General features: G+C 40.5%; 1 protein-coding gene across 1 annotated transcript in view; it reads left to right on the forward strand.

Annotated features, from left to right (window-relative positions):
• The first annotated feature begins 12,644 nt into the window (after positions 1-12,644).
• IL1RAPL1 (interleukin 1 receptor accessory protein like 1) overlaps positions 12,645-20,435 on the forward strand; it is a 1,525,014-nt gene continuing 1,517,223 nt past the window's right edge. The window contains exon 1 of the mRNA XM_056558792.1: positions 12,645-13,534. The gene's annotated coding sequence lies outside the window, so the exon portion shown is untranslated. The remainder of the gene's footprint in view (positions 13,535-20,435) is intronic.

A 20,435-nucleotide genomic window follows, 5' to 3' on the forward strand; every position in this document is an offset into this window, starting at 1 on the left:
CATGCTCTCTATTCTGACTTATTTAAGTTTATATGGTGTCCAAAAGACTCTTTGCTATGGGATTTTATCCCATCTGTGTCCAGATACAAAGATCAATGATGATGATGAGTTACAATGTCTACAATGGGGTTTAAGTGCAGCAGCCACAAGGATACCAAGAGGAGGAGGATCTCCTTTTCTAACTCTGGTCCCTCCTTCCTTTCCCCCCAGATTGTGCTGAGTTGTGTTCATCGGAATTATATGTTTAGTTCACCAAAATTATGCTCCAGGGTTCATTGATCCCTTTCCAGGGTTCATTTAACTCTCTCTAAATAACTTAACTAAGATGTGAGAATGAGCCCAAGGAGACCCTTTTCACCTTTCTGAAGATTCCACTTATAAGTATATTTGGAAATAAAACTAAAAGAGCCCCCTTGCTCACAAAATACAATATTATACCAGTAGATGGCACACAACAAATGCATAAGTACGTAACAAACAACATAATGGAACAATCACATGCATTGTCTTAAAGAACAACCAACCATAATAATTGTAGCTTCATATAAAGTGCTATTAAAGATACCTGCTTGCTATATATATTCATAAAAGTTAGACAATTCAGAAAACACAGAATGTGATACCTATAAAACTATAAGCTGTTATTTTCCTAATTCAGGTGAGGAAATAAAACAGTGATCTGATTGGTTGCTATGGGAACACATCTTTCCTTGCACATGTTTTCATAAATGAGCAACATGACTAACCTTACAAATCACTTATATGAAGACAGACCCATCTACTGTCATCTTCATACCTAGCATTATAATTTTCACCTGTAAATACAGCATGTCCATGGATTGTCCTCTTCAGTCAATTGTAAATATCTGGAAACACATTAAATGGATTCCATCCACCTTTACTAGAGTCCTGAATGGCAAATATGCCGAATTATATAGCAATATTAATATGATATTAAAGGGGTATTAAATCATAAGGGGGAAAAACCCATAGGAAGTGCTCTAAATTTTAACTTTTAATAGTATCCATATAAAATTTCACCAGTAGTGTAATGTACACCAGTAGTGTAACCCATGTAAAATAGAATTAAATATATTTGAATGCACCAATATGAATTAGTTTACAGCCCAACGCCTTTCCACTGTATCCAGCAGTTTCCTCAGGGGACAACTATTAGAGGTGCATTGACCCAAATGGTTAGGATTTACACCACATGAGTACAATTCAAGCCTTAATTAGATATTAACATACATGTGTTGCCGTGGCAACAATGATACTGTTAGGTTCAAACATGTAGATTTTTGTTGAAAATAGATATTGCTGTGGCAAATATCCTACTGTTATCGGACCAAGGGATCACACATGGAGACCTAGAAGGAAAAGAACAAACAACCATATAGTTGAAGTATCCACCAATGATATATAGCCATAACAGCCCGCTGGTATCAGCCCAGCCATACATCTGGGTCCATGGCATACCTAAAAGGAAATGGAAGGGTCCCTATAAGTAAATCAGCTCTGATCCTGATACTTAGAAAAAAGAGCCATTCATGCCCAATGGGCTACGCACTTTTGTATGGTCCGATGTCCAGAAGGGGTCAAGTGCAAACCCACAATGGTGGGGAGCCTGATCTCAGGCTACCAGCGCTCACTTTCATCTTGCCGGCGTCCGGCCTTATATCCGTAACGCTGGCGCACCAATCCCGGTCACGTGATCGCGCTCTCGCGGTATCCCGTGACTGGGAAACAGGTCATGTGATTGTTCACATGATTCTGTTGCGCTCTCCTCCCCGTGGTGTATCACTAACACGGGGAGGATTTCCGGGTACGTCACCAATCACCTGATCTGTCAGGCCACTTGACCCGTTTGTTTACTTCCGTTCTGCATTGTGGGGATTACATTGTATGGGGTATGATCCCGCCCCTCCTGCTATATACTTGGAGTAAACTAATATTGAGTAATAAGAAGTGATTTTAAGCTGTTATCAGGGAACTTATGTCCTAATGAAGTTATTTTCATAGTAGCTAGCGTGAAATTTATAGCTTATTAGATACTCAATGTTAGATAGTTTTAACATTATTATTTTTGAAAATAATTTTTATTTATAGACAATATATTTAATTTAGTTGCTCAGATAGCATGTAGCGAGCTCGGACCATTGTTTTAGTGCGTGTGACCGTCATGAATTCCTCCAGGGGGACACATGGCCCCTCTTCTAGATGGGATACCCTAACAAGGAAGGGGGACAAATATAGGCGTGGGTCTAGTAGACCTATGCTATTATCCTATATAACCCTGTTATGGGGGCCCTATATCCTAGACAGGGTGGCTGACATAAAAAGGGCGGTCCCGCTCTGGAGCCTCCTGGCATTCCCTAGTGCATATATCATGCCTGTAACGACCCTAGCTAAGGGATCCTACTAAGGGTCCACTAACTACCTAATTAGGTCGTTGTTGATAGAGGGGCCATATGTACCCTAGAGGAAACATGAATAATTTTGTTGTTCATTGAGGCCTTCAGGGGTGGTAGAATTGAGTAGATGAATCCATTTGCACTCTTTTTGTAAAAGGGTGCGATCAATGTCCCCACCCCTCGGGGAGGGCTTGATCCATTCAATTGCCACAAAGTTTAAATCCTCCGTTCGCCCATTATGCACAGTGTTCATGTGGGTGGCTAGTGACGTATCTCTTTTGTGTTTAATGTCCCCTATATGTTCTAGAATTCTTCTTTTAAAGGGCCGGATAGTTTTGCCCACATATCTCTTCTGGCAGGGACATGTGGCAACATTTATCACTCCACAAGTGTCACAATTCAAAAAGTTTATTATAATATGATCTTGAGTCAAATGTCTGTTTTGTCTGTTTTGACCACGAACTGACACGCCTTGCACTTTCCGCACTTGTAACAACCGTTGCGAGCTGGTCTCCTCCCCAACCATGTTTGTCTTGAACTCACATCTTGAATCAAATGGCTTTGTATTAACAGGTCTCCCAAACTTTTGCCCCTCCTATAGGTAATTTGCAGTCTCTCTTGAATAATGTCTATCAAATCTTGGTCCATACGTAGTATTCCCCAATATTTCTCTATTATATCTCTAATGGGGCTAGCTGCTTGATCATAGGTACCTATTACTCTGATAGATTTGGAGGACTCTATCTTGTTACGGGGCACCAGTAGGTTCTCTCTAGGAGTACGCTGAGCATGCTGAAAGGCATCCCTTAGAATGTAATCAGGGTATCCTTGACTCCTAAATCTCTCTCTCAAATCACGTGCCTGGATAATGAAATTTTCCTTGTGTGAGCAGTTCCTCCTGAGACGGAGGTACTGGCCCCTTGGAATCCCGCTTTTCAGGGGGGTTGGGTGCCAGCTTCTCCATCCCAGGAGGTTGTTCGTAGATGTTTGTTTACGATGCACGGTCGTTCGCAACATGCCATCTGCCTCTTTAACAATGTTCAGATCCAAGAATGCCAGTTTTGTGTGGCTGATTTCAAAGGTGAAAAATAATCCAATAGCATTACAATTTAATGAGTCCAAGAACTGCTTGAACTCGTCATCAGTACCCTGCCATATAATGAAGATATCATCAATGAATCTTGCCCACAATAGGGCCGATTCCCAAAATATTTCTCGCTCATCTGTAAAGACTAGGCTGGCCTCCCACCAGCCCAGGAGCATGTTGGCATATGTGGGGGCACAAGGGCTTCCCATAGCCGTACCCCTGAGCTGGAGGTATAATTGGCCATGAAACAGAAAATAATTACGGGTGAGGAAGAAGTTCAACAGTCTTAGTATCAAATTATTATGAGCTGTGTATTGGTTACCTCTTGATGATAAAAAGTAAGCCACAGTTCTCATGCCAACCTCATGTGGTATAGACGAGTATAGAGATTCTACATCTATACTCATTAGTAATGTCTCTTGTTCTTGTGTCGATCCTTCAATTTTACGTAACAAATCCATCGAGTCTCTAGCATAAGAGGGCAAAGACAGAACAAATTCCCTCAAGACTTGATCCAAATAGATCCCAATATTCTGTCCTATGCTTCCTATTCCCGAAACGATGGGACGCCCCTTAAGGGAAGTTACCCCCTTGTGAATTTTCGGGAGGGCATAGAATGTAGCAATGATAGGTTTTGTGAGCAACAGAAATTGGCATTCCTTGTCATTCAGGAGCTTGTCTGTCTTTGCCTGGGAAATGATCCCTCTCAGTTCCTGCAGATATTCTGAAGTGGGGTCTCTCTGCAATACCTCATAAGTGGTCCTGTCATCAAGTAATCTGTGACACATTAGGATATTATCCATTCATTTGAGGACTACAATGTTCCCCCCTTTGTCCGATGCCTTGATGATAAGATCTCTATTGTCTCTCAAAGTTTTCATAGCATGTTGTTCTTGTCTAGAGAGATTTTTTTGCATGGATGTATTAGGAATGTCAAGAAACTTTAGGTCACGTTGTACTAGATCTAGAAATACATCAATGCATGAAGTTTCACCAATAGGTGGATAGGTCTTATTGGGGAGGGCAAACGTAGTAAAAGGTTCTTCACCACTTAATCTCGTATTTTCATCTAATAGATCTGCAAGATTTCTAGTAGTGAATAAATCACTAACATCTATCCCAAGTTCCTGACATTCACGTCTCTCCTTCAACTTATGAAACTTGTGCCACTTCAGTTTTCTGCCAAACAGGTGCAGGTCCTTGGTCCAAATGAAGGGGTCATACGTGACTGTTGGCACAAATGACAAACCCCTACCAAGGATATGCACCTGCTGTTCAGAGAGTACGTAATCCGAAAGATTGTAATGCATTAGATGGGCTGGCATTATTTATCGATTTTTCTGACGTGCTGGATATGGTTCCCTGCTGTTGTCCCTGCCGGTTGGTTCTAAAAAAGGAGGAGGTACTGCAGTAGAAGAGGAGACAGAGGAGCCCTCGGTACATGGTGTCTGATTATTTGGGCCTCTAGCTCCACCTCTACGTCCTCGTGTTGTCCCTCTAATGTAATTTTGACCTCTGGCGTATCCTCTTCCTCTTCCTATTTGTCCTCTTCCCCTACTTCCCTCTGTTTCAGAGTGGTCAGTTTCTGAGGAGGAAAAATAAGTCTCACTATCTCGGGGAGGGGGGGGATACCTTTATTCAGAACAGTGTACCCTCGATTTTCCTGGAAATCACGCAAATCTCTTACAAATTGAAAATGTTTTCTTTCTTTTAAGTTAAAGTAAAATTGTTCCACAATGTTCTGCAACTGAGTCCCTCTAGAAGAAAATTCAGGGTCACTCTTACATTTCAGAGTTATCTCCTTTTGTTCCTTAAGTCTCGTTTCTGCCAACTGCAGATTAACTTTTTCTTCTTCCAGAAGAATCTCAAGAAATTTTAAGGAGGTATTCATCGCCTCCTGTTCCCACCTTTTCAGTACTGGGGGTGTTCGCAGTCGTGCCGCGGGGAGCACAGGGATTCATAGACCACGTGGGACTATCCCGTATTGTATGTATTTTTCGAATCCCTGCGCTTCCCAGAACAAGACCGCATATTGTTTATGGCAGATCAACAGGTCACGGAAAGCAACCCTTAAAGAAGGTGTATATCTTGGTTGAACAAAGTTTTTATCTGAAAAAACGTCCTGGGCTTGTGAAAGCCACTCATTCACATTCAGTTCATTAGTGACAAAGGCAGCCATCACTTAAATCAGAATAAATAATAGATCTATAGTAAATGAGGACCCTATAGAAGGTTCAGATGATGTCTTCCCAGCAATCAAATTAAATCATAAGGGGGAAAAAAAACCATAGGAAGTGCTCTAAAATTTTACTTTTAATAGTATCCATATAAAATGTCACCAGTAGTGACCCATGTAAAATAGAATTAAATATATTTGAATGCACCAATATGAATTAGTTTACAGCCCAACGCGTTTCCACTGCATCCAACAGTTTCCTCAGGGGACAACTATTAGAGGTACATTGACCCAAATGGTTAGGATTTACACCACATGAGTACAATTCAAGCCTTAATTAGATATTAACATACATGTGTTGTCGTGGCAACAATGATACTGTTAGGTTCAAACATGTAGATTTTTGTTGAAAATAGATATTGCTGTGGCAAATATCCTACTGTTATCGGACCAAGGGATCACACATGGAGACCTAGAAGGAAAAGAACAAACAACCATATAGTTGAAGTATCCACCAATGATATATAGCCATAACAGCCCGCTGGTATCAGCCCAGCCATACCTCTGGGTCCATGGGATACCTAAAAGGAAATGGAAGGGTGCCTATAAGTAAATTAGCTCTGATTCTGATACCTAGAAAAAAGAGCCATTTAATGGTGGGGAGCCTGATCTCAGGCTACCAGCGCTCTCCTTCATCTTGCCGGCGTCCGGCCTTATCTCCGGAACGCTGGCACGCCAATCCTGGTCACGTGATCGCGCTCTCGCGGTATCATGTGACGAGGAAACAGGTCATGTGATTGTTCACATGATACTGTTGCGCTCTCCTCCTCGTGGTGTATCACTAACACGTGATTGGTGACATACCCGGAAATCCTTCCCGTGTTAGTGATACACCACGGGGAGGAGAGCGCAACAGAATTATGTGAACAATCACATGACCTGTTTCCCCGTCACGTGATACCGCAAGAGCGCGATCACGTGTCTGGGATTGGCGCGCCAGCGTTCCGGATATAAGGCCGGACGCCGGCAAGATGAAGGAGATCGCTGGTAACCTAAGATTAGGCTCCCCACCATTGTGGGTTTGCGCTTAACCCCTTCTTTACATCGGACCATACAAAAGTGAGTAGCCCATTGGGCATGAATCGCTCTTTTTTCTATGTATCAGAATCAGAGCTGATTTACTTATAGGGACCCTTCCATTTCCTTTTAGGTATCCCATGGACCCAGAGGTATGGCTGGGCTGATACCAGCGGGCTGTTATGGCTATATGTCATCGGTGGATACTTCAACTATATGGTTGTTTGTTCTTTTCCTTCTAGGTCTCCATGTGTGATCCCTTGGTCCGATAACAGTAGGATATTTGCCACAGCAATATCTATTTTCAACAAAAATCTACATGTTTGAACCTAACAGTATCATTGTTGCCACGGCAACACATGTATGTTAATATCTAATTAAGGCTTGAATTGTACTCATGTGGTGTAAATCCTAACCATTTGGGTCAATGTACCTCTAATAGTTGTCCCCTGAGGAAACTGCTGGATGCAGTGGAAACGCGTTGGGCTGTAAACTAATTCATATTGGTGCGTTCAAATATATTTAATTCTATTTTACATGGGTCACTACTGGTGAAATTTTATATGGATACTTTTAAAAGTTAAATTTTAGAGCACTTCCTATGGGTTTTTTCCCCCTTATGATTCAATTTGATTGCCGGGAAGACTTATCATCTGAACCTTCTATAGGGTCCTCATCTACTATAGATCTATTATTAAAGGGGTATTCCATGATTTTTTTTTTATTTGACTATGCTACAGGGGCTGTACAGTTAATGTAGTTCATAATAAAGTGTCTGTACCTGTGTTTGATGGTGGGCTCACAGTTCTTCTGTGATTTCTGCACTGTTTATTTTTAACAGCATACAAAATAACTGACATCTCAGGTTTTTCCAGGTTGCAGTGTGGCCCGAAACATTATATCACTAGTCAGGTGTTCAGAGGGAGCCTGTCTTTGTTTCAATGGCTAAAGCAACTGCTGGGGGGAAGAGAGATCATTCTGCAAGAAATTGTAGTTTTGCAACAAATGGAGGCACCCTGGTTAGAGAACACTGGTATATTGCATGGAAGACAGCACAGGCATGTTTCAATGGGTGGGGTGGCTGATGTGTGGGAAGGAGAAAAGTGACCGCACACTTACAAATAAGGAATTGTGGGACTTGTAGTTGGAGAGAGGAAAATCGAACAGGAAATAGCCAGTTTACAAAAAGATAGCCCCAGCATTATGGCAATCTCGCAACATAGCCATTTAGCCCCAAGACAAGCACATATCCTTCCTAAGCATGTCCATTACTGTCTGCCAGGTACCTACTAAAATCCCCTTATGTTTAATATTGCATATGTCACTCAGGAGTCTCAAAAAATGGGTGACAAGTTTTGTGGGAGCTGTAGTAGTTGTTATATTGGTGGTTACTAGATCACTTGTCAGAATAAGAGAAAGTCTTCAATGCTGACTTTATTTTCCATAGCGCAACCTATATCTTATGACTGGGGCCACAGGACAATGTTGGAAACGACAGTGGCTACACAATCACAAATTACAATGCCGCGCAGAAATGATCACATTGTGTTTTATATAAGGTAACTAGATGGGGTCATGTTGAGACCCACAAGTATCTGCAACCATGACCGACAGCCACAAAAAAAGAAATCAGTCCAGACACAGAGCAACCATTGTTACACAATCCCAGTATAGCCCCAGCTTTACTGACCAGTCAGTGACCATACCAGTCAATATGACCAGTCAATAGGCAATGCATGCTACTGTTTGCCTGTACTTTAACATACATCAGAGTGTTTTGTCTTATGAATATGATGTATTTACAAATAGATATCTCTGAGGTAGTGTTAGCAGATATATATATATATATATATATATATATATATATATATATATATACGTATGTATAATATAAATTTTGAGGAAACACTATTTAATATTAGATATTGATTATTAAAAACAATAGAAATCCCTCCCTGGCCCCCAGAAGTGCCTCTATTTAACATTTTACCAATATATGGCAAATACATCAGTACCTCACTGAAAACAAATATTGAGTGTCCAACAGGTAATATTATTGCCATGGCACCCATAATGCTTTTACAGGTTGTCAATTAGTGATACAATGATACATAACATTCACTGTGGTGCTAAAAAAAAAAAAAGTTAACCCCTTAAGGACATAGCGTTTTTCTGTTTTTGCACTTTCGTTTTTTCCTCCTTACCTTTTTAAAAGTCATAACCCTTTCAATTTAGCACCTAAAAATCCATATGATTTTTATATTATTATATTTATATTATTTTTTTGCACCACCGATTCTACTTTGTAATGACATCAGTCATTTTACCGAAAAATCTACGGCGAAACGGAAAAAAAAACATTGTGCGAAAAAATGGAAGAAAAAACGCCATTTTGTAAATTTTGGGGGCTTCCGTTTCTACGCAGTACATTTTTCATTAGAAATGACACCTTATCTTTGTTCTTTAGGTCCATACGATTAAAATGATACCCTACTTATATAGTTTATATTTTGTCGTACTTCTGGAAAAAATCATAACTACATGCAGGAAAATGGATACGTTTCAAGTTGTCATCTTCTGACCCCTATAACTTTTTTATTGTTCCATTGATGGGGCGGTATGAGGGCTCATATTTTGCAACGTGATCTGAAGTTTTTATCGGTACCTTTTTTGTTTTTATCAGACTTTTTGGTCGCTTTTTATTAGTTTTTTTATGTTATAAAAAGTGACAAAAAATATGCTATTTTGAACTTTGGAATTTTTTTACGCATACACCATTGACCATGCAGTTTAATTAATAATATGTTTTTACAGTTCTGACATTTACGCACGCGGCGATACCACATATGTTTATTTTTATTTTCACAGTTTTTTTTAATGGGAAAAGGGGGTGATTCAAACTTTTATTAGAGAAGGAGTTAAATGATCATTATTAACTTTTTTAGTTCACTTTTTTTTCCAGTGTTATAGCTCCAATAGGAGACTATAACACTGCACACACTGATCTTTTACATAGATCACTGCAAAGCCTTGCAATGATCAGTGTTGTCGGCGGTTGATTACTCAAGCCTGGATTTCAGGCTTGTAGCAATCAATCGCCGTTCAGACACACAGGAGGCTGGTAAGGCACCCTCCTACTGCTTCCTAGCTGATCGGGACTTCACAATTTTATTGCAATGTCCCGATCAGCCTGACTGAGCTTCCGGGATGCTTTTACTTTCACTTTTAGATGCGTCGATCAACTTTGATCACTGTGCCTAAAGAGTTAATGCCGGAAATCTGCCGGAACGGCGATGTCCGGCATTAGCCATGGGTCCTGGCTGCTGATAGCAGCCAGGACTGTGCGGGTATGATGCAAGCTCAGCTCCTGAGCTCGCTTCATAACCCTCCCGTGCGGCAGCACCCGGTATACCCGTCATTCTGCGGTAAGGGGTTAAAGGGGTATTCCGGTGAAAAACATTATTTATTTATTATTTTAAAAATCAACTGGCTCCAGAATGTTAAACAGATTTTGTAAATTACTTCTATTTAAAAATCTTAACCCTTCCTGTACTTATCAGCTGCTGTATGCTCCAGAGGAAGTTCTTTTCTTTTTAAATGTATTTTCTGTCCGACCACAGTGCTCTCTGCTGTTACCTCTGTTTGTCTCATGAACTGTCAACTGACAGTTTCTGAGACAGACAGAGGTGTCAGCAGAGAGCACTGTAGTCATACAGAAAATACATTTACAAAGAAAACAACTTCCTCTGGAGAAAACAGCAGCTGATAAGTACTGGAAGGGTTAAGATTTTTAAATAGAAGTAATGTTTAACGTTCTGTCACCAGTTGATTTAAAAAAAAATAGTTTTTCACTGGAGTACCCCTTTAAGTATCTTATCCCACACCACATCTAACATCATAAGAACATTGGTTTTTCTGCACCACAAAGTAAATATCAACAAATGAGCAGATCTTTTCAGAAGCCATTCTACGCTGTTATGAGATGCACCTTGCAGCTGCTGTACATTTTTATTAGTGATAAGGCACCGCCACATTGTGTTCTTGTGACACAAGTAGAGAATTGAGTGAAGATAAAATGTTCCCACACAGTTCAGACACTTGGAACAAAGAAGAGATCCCATAGCAACCGTATAGTATGGAACTGAGCAAGCAAATGAAGTAATAAAGCGCTTCCCTTTAAATGGAGCGGTACTTATGCATAGTGTAGAGCGGCATAGGCCATATTCGAATTTGCGAATATTCGCAAATATATGGATGAATATTCGTCATATATTCGCTAAATTCGCATATTCGTGATATTCTCGTTTTATTTTCGCATATGCGAAAATTCGAGCATGCAAAAATTAGAAAATGCGAAAATTAGCATATACAAAAATTAGCATAAGTGAAAATTAGCATATGCGAAAATTTGCGCGCCAGTCTCACACAGTAGTATTACAGCCTTCTTTACACCACACAAGCTGGAAGCAGAGAGGGATGATCACTGTGATGTGTACTGTGAAAAAAACAATATTCGTAATTACGAATATATAGTGCTAAATTCGCGAATATTCGCGAGCAACACTACTTATGCATTTCCAATGCTGCATAGGGCAGTGTTTCCCAACAAGGGTGCCTCCAGCTGTTGCAAAACTACAACTCCTAGCATGCTGGGAGTTGCAGTTTTGCAAATAAAGCAGTACTTATGCATTGCCAGTGCTGCATAAGGCAGTGTTTCTCAACCAGGGTGCCTCCTGCTGTTGCAAAACTACAGCCAACACCTGTCTGGACATGCTGGGAGTTGAAGTTTTGCAAATGGAGTAGTACTTATGCATTGCCAGTGCTGCATAAGGCAGTGTTTCCCAACCTGGGTGCCTCCAGCTGTTGCAAAACTACAACTCTTAGCCAACGGCTGTCTGGGCATGCTGGGAGTTGTAGTTTTGCAAATGGAGCAGTACTTATGCATTGCCAGTGATGTATAGGCAGTATTTTCACACCAGGCTGCCTCCAGCTGTTGCAAAACTACAACTCTCAGCATGCCCTGACAGCCATCGGCTGTCCGGGCATGCAGGGAGTTGTAGTTTTGCAAATAGAGCCAGTGCTGCATAGGGCAGTGTTTCCCAACCAGGGTGCCATCAGCTGTTGCAAAACTACAACTCCCAGCATGCCGGACAGCCAACGGCTGTCTGGGCATGCTGGGGGTTGCAGTTTTGCAAATGGAGCAGTACTTATGCATTGCCAGTGCTGCATAGGGCAGTGTTTCCCAACCAGGGTGCCTCCAGCTGTTGCAAAACTACAACTCGCAGCATGCCAACGCCTGTCTGGACATGCTGGGAGTTGTAGTTTTGCAAATGGAGTAGTACTTATGCATTGCCAGTGCTGAATAAGGCAGTGTTTCCCAATCAGGGTGCCTCCAGCTGTTGCAAAACTACAACTCCCAGCATGCCAACGGCTGTCCAGGCATGCTGGGAGTTGCTGTTTTGCAAATGGAGCAGGACTTATGCATTGCCAGTTCTGCATAGGGCAGCGTTTCCCAACCAGGATGCCTCCAGCTGTCACAAAGCTACAACTCCCAGCATGCCAAGAGTTGTAGTTTTGCAACAGCTGAAGGCCCCCTGGTTTGGAAACACTGGCATAGGGTGATACTGGTGCAGAATGTGCTGGCATCATACAGAGGTTATGGACTATGCAGCAGTCAGGGTGCACAATGAATGCACTTGTTATCACAGACAGCAGTAGCTAATCCATTAGACTTTTTTCTTTTTTTTCTTGATTCCATGTAAGGCTTTCCTGTTTTAATTCAGCCTTCTAAACTGGAGGGTGGAAAGCAGGAGCTGAGGATTGGCTAGGACTGAAATCTCCATTGGGTGGCAGTAACAGTATCGTTTTTGTGACTTGCAGTTGCAGCAGGCTGGAGAATGCATTCAATCAAATGAGGAGATCTTCTTGAAACACTGGATTCATTTATGCATTGCAGTTTCTCCCCCTTTTTTCTGTCTATCTCTGTCTCTCTATTACCTCCCTCCTTGTGTCCCTCTCTTCTCCTTACTTCCTCTCTTTCTGGATGCTGGCTGTTCATCAAGTTGCATTCTTCTATGTTGTTCATCTTTATTGGAGATTAGCATCATTCGGGAGCTCCCAGACAACTGATTTTCATTCCTTTTACCTCCTTCTTCATCCTCACTTTGGAGTGCTAGGACCCAGGAGACACCCTTTCCAGCAGCAGGAGTTCTTTCACATAGCAGTACAGTGCAAGGAAAACCCCATTGGATCTGTTATTGCAGGATACTTGTGAAATATACATACCCTGCCTCTTCTTCTTCTTTTCTCTCCCCCTGGCTGCATCTTGAATATGGAGAGATCTTACATGTATAGTGGGGCTTTGCTTTGAAAAGGCTGTAGGCACAGGGAAGGGTTTTCTAATCCCTGTTGGTGACAGACTTCTCTGGTGCTTTTTAATTCCAGTTCTATTTTTTATGATTATTATTATTATTATTATTCTCCTTTTTTTTTCATTGGCACCTGGATTGGATCTTCTATACTGAACATAAGTGGCTACTTTGAGGTCTGCTAGATGGAATTATCCTATATGGTGTGGAACTTGGCACTTGTGAATGGGGATCCTATTGCTGCTTGCTAGCAGAAGAAAAATACATCTATACATTGCTATTCATATATCAAGGGAATAAAAAAAAAATAAAAATAAAATAAAAGGTGGATCTGCTGACTAAGCATTGTGATGACCAGCTATCACCTTGCTGACTGATTCCAACAGCAGAATATTTTGGAAGATCGTGCTGGGTAAGGTGATTTTCCTATATTGAAAGCATGCAGTGGTCTAACTACTGAAACTTGGGTGCTGCTGAATGAGGGGACTCCCTGACTGCTGCTGCAGAGCATTCATGTATATTGGATATGAGGGGGGGTAATCTATACCTGCAGATAACATTTAGAATGATGCTGTGTTATGCCATTAGGGCACCCTGCCTTGTTCTGTCATTTATCATTTGAGTTTGGTGTTATGCAGACTCCATAGCCATGTGAAGGGTTAATGCAGCATGGTCATATAGGAACAAAGATCAGCTATTAGCACAGTTCTAAGCTTTTTCCCACAATGTATATGATATGAACAGTAGTGTCTGGTGCATTGATCACAGGAGCTGCAGCAGTACCCTGCATGGTAACACATATCTGTATATTCCACTATTCAGCCATTGCTGCTTGAGTACTATTATTTTTTCTTTCTTTCTTTCTTTTTCAGCAGGAGGTTAAATGGCATAAAGTGTATTGGTATGGATTGGTCTGCAATTATTTTAGCAGATTCCGCAGGAGAATATTATAGCTGCAAGCTGTTGGAGGCAAAAAAAAAAGATAGAGCAGCACAATGCCTGGCTGGCAGAATCAGTTCCAAGCACAATCTCTGGTCTGTCAGGGCCACTACAGCATTGCTGTCAATTAAAACACATAGATCCCATTGATGGGGTTCCTATATATATATAGGCGATTAATATGGAGGTCAGTGTATAGGACGGTGGTCTTCAACCTGTGGACCTCCAGATGTTGCAAAACTACAACACCCAGCATGTCCGGACAGCCAACGGCTGTCCGGGCATGCTGGGAGTTGTAGTTTTGCAACATCTGGAGGTCCGCAGGTTGAAGACCATTGGTATAGGAGATGCCTCAATCTATGGTGCAGTGGGAAAATCTCCATAGATTGGGTGAAACGTGTTGAGTTTAGACAGGAAAGGGGGGAAAAAAAAAAAAAAAAAGTTTTGACATAAGGGATTAAAAATAAATAAATAAAATAAATAAATAAATAAAAATTCCTATACTGCAGACAATCTGCTTGGTAGGTTGCGGAAGACTGAGTAAAACTCCTAAAGTTCTGTCTGATGGGAACTCCAACCCTTCTTGCATCATATTTTGGGATTCAGGAAAGGTGATAGGACAGTTGACTTCCACTAGGGAAAGGGGATCCCTTGCATAGGCTTGGAGTGCCGGAGAACGTACTGTAGAGCGCGTACAGAATATATTATAGAAATAACTTGCTTTAACTTTGAATTCACCTGTCACCAGGAGACTAAAGACAAATTGACAGGGAGAGTGGGAGTAAGGAGGGAGGAAAGGAGCAGGAGATGAGATTTTGCTGCAATTCTAAAATGGTCTGCCATGCAGTTGGCTCCAGCTTTCCCACAGTGTATGTATATATATATATATATATATATATATATATATATATATATATTCCAAGGCTCAGAGGGTGGCTTATCAAAGCTGCCAGGCTTGTACCCCACCTTCATCACAATTCCAGCATATAGCAAGTGTACCAGCTAACAATGGCCCCATTGACTAGATCAGCTTGCAGTCTTTGTCAAGGTCAATGTTGAGGCCAAGGCTTTCATACAATGTTTGCTAACAATGAAGAGGGGTTAGAAAAGTCCAGAAAGGGATAGTGAATAGCAGCAACTGCATGGGACTAGAATACAACTAGTTTCTCTTGTGTTTCTCCATTCAGTGCTAAATGAAGCAGCTAACCCAATGTTTGCAAACCAGGGCGCCTCCAGTTGTTGCAAAACTACAACTTCCAGCATGCCCGGACAGCCAACGGCTGTCCGGGCATGTTGGGAGTTGTAGTTTTGCAAATGGAGCAGTACTTATGCATTGCCAGTGCTGCATAGGGCAGTGTTTCCCAACCAAGGTGCCTCCAGCTGTTGCAAAACTGCAACTCCCAGCATGCCCGGACAGCCGTTGGCTAGCGGCAACTTGTTTTCTTGTGTTTCTCCATTCAATGCTAAATGAAGCAGCTAGCCCAATGTTTCCCAACCAGGGTGCATCCAGTTGTTGCAAAACTACAACTTCCAGCATGCCCGGACAGCCAACGGCTGGGAGTTGTAGTTTTGCAAATGGAGCAGTACTTATGCATTGCCAGTGCTGCATAGGGCAGTGTTTCCCAACCAAGGTGCCTCCAGCTGTTGCAAAACTTCAACTCCCAGCATCTTCGGCTGCCCAGTTGTTTTGAAACAGCTGGAGGCACCCTGGTTGGGAAACACTGAGCTAGCCGCTAGGCATGTGAACATCTCCGAAAAAGTCTCACAAGTTTGGAGGAATGTAATAGAAAAACTATTTAACCATTACTACCAACTGTTTATAGGCACGCCACACTTTGGTTTAATATAATGACCTGGTTTGATTTATTCCTAAGCCTGAAGCTTAGACAGGGTGACATTTTTCAAAGCTTGCGAGGGTTAAAGGGGATGTAAAATAGCACCAAGCATATTTCAAAATGACACCAAGGAATATCATCTTGAATTGCTTGCCTAAAATGGCTCCTGGTAGAAAAAAAAAGACATTCTAATATCTGCATCTTTTATTTTTATTTTTTTACTTTTGTCCAGTGAGATGAGTGTTAGTGACGTCATACTTTCAGGTCATTTAGGAATACGTTTGTTCATGCAGAAAGGCTGGCAATGTCTATCGGACAGGGAAGCATGGAGCTAATAATCCACCAAAGAGCAAAGCTGGTCCATGGGTGAAAAGCAGAGGCAGGATGGAAGTTGTTTAGCATCCTTTGCAGCATGGTATAATTATGTTGAGGTTGGGAAGATGGATGTGTAGGAAAAGCCATTTGTCTCATATTCCTTTGTATAAGTGATAACCGTACATGATTAATTGCATTTTGCAATTTCCCAAAAAATACCAGCAAAGCAAGTTCTCAGAATAGGTGCACAATACCGTACGCAGCCGCTAGAATGTGATCTTATGTTATCAGAAGTCACCATGTGGAAACCAGAATTTCATTGTTCTGAGGACCTCTTAAGGGTACGTTCACACATACAGGATCCTACGCTGCATACGTGTGAATGTACCCTTAAGAGATCATTTCACTGCTAACCTGTGCTACCGGAACACATTCCAGAGCATGCTTGCCTCTACGTCTTCAGTGGACGAAATGAGCCTATAAAGGGGACAATTTTACTGTTACGTCTTCGTGCTGGCAAAATGCAATCTGTACTCTGACACAACACAGATGGAGAAGACTTTACTGTACTGTATGACTTAGTTCTTTTCACTATGTAGACATCACAACTATTGCTGCTAACCCTTTTATTGCCATACAATGCTTTACCATAAAGAGGAATGTTGTGGACAAGAAGATGCTGCAAAGTCTAGGCCACCTGTATAAAAGCAATGTATGAGCAACCTAATACGCAGTATTAGAGGACTAACGTATAATGGTTTAAGGAATAATACCTTTGTTTCTACTTTTATGTATAGTATTATGTTTTAAGCCTATCACTCTGCCTATCCAACTACCTGTCGTCCCATCATTCCTATACGACATGGTTCTTATGTATCTGCAATGTGTTGCTTGTCTTATATGACTGCATGAAGCTTTCCTCATGCAACCATCCTTCGGGGGTCAGAATAGCACTATGGCTGCAGTACTGTACTGATTCCATTCCCAAGCACGTTACAATACATTAACCTACTGTTCATATATTAGCATTTATATTTTCTGCTCTAGAATATCGGCATCCCTTCGGTAATGTAATGTAAGCAACCTTGAGTACACAAAGGAATGATAAAACAAGAGGCAGAGTGACATAATGAATGACATGAGGATGCATTTTCCAAACCAACAGTATGTACATTGTTTCAGTAATGGGCTGTAGCTTGGAGACTTATTTTCCTGAATTCATGATGGCATTTCTATTCTTCTTTTGAGTTTTCACATAACAAATGTTCCCCAGGATAATGTCTAATTGTATTTGTCTTGACAGTTTTTGGAGGCTATTTTTCCTTTTTGTAAAAATATAATAAGACATATGAGGCATATACATTTCTAGGCAACTATAATCTGTCATACACAAAGTTATTACGTAAAGTGGTATTAGTAATAACTACTTAGACGGCTAAGAGAATGTATAACACTGTCATTATTTTTTGGAAATGCTCTATGAAGGTTTCAAAAGTTGTCATCAAAGTTTAATACCCATCTAAAAAAAGGACTTCATTTATTTTATCCAATGTACTTTTTCAAAATGGGCACTAACGTGTGGTCTAGAACAGTGGGCACATAGCTGTGCTCTGAAACAGTGGGCACTTACCTGTGCTCTAGAACAGTGGGCACTTAGCTGTGCTCTGGAACAGTGGGCACCTACCTGTGCTCTGGATCAGTGAGCACTTACCTGTTATCTAGAACAGTGGGCACTTAGCTGTGCTCTAGTACAGGGGCACTTACCTGTGCTCTAGAACAGTGTTTACCAACCAGCATGCTAGGAGTTGCAGTTTTACAACAGCTGGAGGCAAACAGGTTGAGAAAAACAATTCTATTCTTTTGCCCTGGATTTATAGAGCAGTCCCAACTTGAAATATACTTTTCCTTTGCATCACTTTAGGTTAAGTCTGATCTTGATCCATCAAGCCGTTGGCTAAAAAATGTCAGCCTCTATAGAAGGCCATGTTATCACCCTACAGCGCTTGTCCCCCAGATATCCACATAAAAAGTCCAATTTAGAGGCACTTGGAAGTCTTGTTCCTACTTGAAGGAATTTGACCTGTGCTATCTGTGATGTTTAATGGGGGTTCCCGAATTCAGACTATAATTCTATGAGAGGCAATTTATTATCAGTTTATTTCAGTTCCGTAGTTCAGTATAGATGCAAATAGGGTACGTTCACACATGCGGGTTCACAGCGAGTTTCCCACAGCATGTTTGAGCATTAAAAAACTTGCTATAAACCACTCATGTGAACATACCCCTAGTGTAATAATATATATGAATAGTATTTTATTAGTAGTATTAATAGTATTAATAGTATTTTATAGTATAAAGTAGTATAAAGTAGTATAAAGTGTTTTTTCTTTAGGCTGGGTCCACATATGTCCGGAGCATCAGGTTCGAAAACTAATAAACTGATGCCCCAACTGATACAAAAAAGAATTATGTTGTCATCCGACCTTTTCCCCTATCCATAATGAAAAATCGAGAAATAGATAGAAAATACTGCAAGACACGTTCTCCTATCCAACATCTGGACCAGTCAAGCTTTACAACTGAGGAATGCCAGGGACGAGGCCTTTGACTGCAATGGGATCAATTCTGACATAATTTTGTCTCTATTATCTACACTGCCAGTGATATCACTGGATCACTGCATATATGAGAACAACAAAACCTAACAGTACATTGGGGGGGGGGGGGATTTATTAAAACCTGTGCAGAGGAAAAGTTGCTGAGTTGCTCAGAACAACCAATCAGATCACTTCTTTCATTTTTGAAAAGGCCTCTGAAAAATAAAGAAGCGATCTGATTGGTTGCTATGGTCAACTCAGCAACTTATCCTTTCAATAGGTTTTTATAAATCTCCCCCATATGGTTACATCACAAACTCACAAGAGTCTTGGTTACATTGACTTATCCCTATCATTCCTTTGTTCTGTTGCATATTTACAACTGCTGCAATACATCATGGGAAGAATATGACTTATGTCTTAATTATATTAAGCAAATGCATTGATCATGTAAGGAATAATAAATTATTAAGAATGGTAAATGTCATGTCAAAGTTCCATGATCTATATATAACATTTTCATATATTATTCCATATATATTCCACATATTATACATTATAGTCCTACAGGGACTAAGGGGACCAGTTGTCTGGGCCAACACACCAAAGCATATCTAAACATATATACAAGGTATACACAACTCTTTTTTGTATACACAAAAAAGAGTTTGCAATAGATCAATTATAGACTAAAAAACTTGAGAAAAAAACAGTCAACACGTTCTAATTTAAAGTATTTTTGAAAAAAGTTTACAATGTATGACTAAAATAAATGAATGTATGCATGACTAAATAAATAAATACACATATACAAAAATGAATAAATATATACATAAATAAACAAATAAAAACAATTCATAAAATAATAAATAAACAATACATTTTCCTTTCTAAACCTACCAAAAATATTTTACTGCCTAAAAAATTCCTTACAGTGTATGCTATTAATATGCCTATTTTACCAGGCTTTAAATCTAAGTATTGACCCTACTATAGGTCCATCCCATCCCTAATCCAATCTAATCGAACTAGGACATAAATAATACCAGAATGGAGGCCCATTGCTTCTTATACAGACAGAATGAGCATTTCCATTAAAGGAAGGCATCATACAACCCTGAGCCGGCCTCATGTGAAGCGTGCTATATCAGTGAAAGCGTGAAGGGTATAGTGAAATGTCAGAAATAGCTTTTTTTTTAGTTCTTGAGCATGTTAGCATCAAATAATTTAGTAGCATACAGATGCCTGTACACATTATTAATGAAACAGTTGGCGGGTATTATTTACAACTGTATACGCATCTTACATTTCGAGGATTTACATCCTGAAGGTGGAAACCATCGGATTAAAAGGCAATGTTTTCAGATTCGGTGATTTGTCTCAAGAGATGATCCACAATCATTTCAGATAGCGTGAATGAATGATGATGAGGCCAGCTCTGTGACACTACATCTAGGACACCAAGATTGTGGATGATAATGAGGTCTGCCCCTATGCATAAAAATAACAATAATAATGTAATATTTACAACAACCTGTTTGTAATATACATAATAACATTTATACAGATTTATACACTATCTGCAATTGCATTTTCTGATAATGTTATATTTCTACTGTGAAGATCT

The sequence above is a fragment of the Hyla sarda genome, chromosome 2 (genome assembly GCF_029499605.1).
Source record: "Hyla sarda isolate aHylSar1 chromosome 2, aHylSar1.hap1, whole genome shotgun sequence".
In the NCBI taxonomy this organism is placed as follows: domain Eukaryota; kingdom Metazoa; phylum Chordata; class Amphibia; order Anura; family Hylidae; genus Hyla; species Hyla sarda.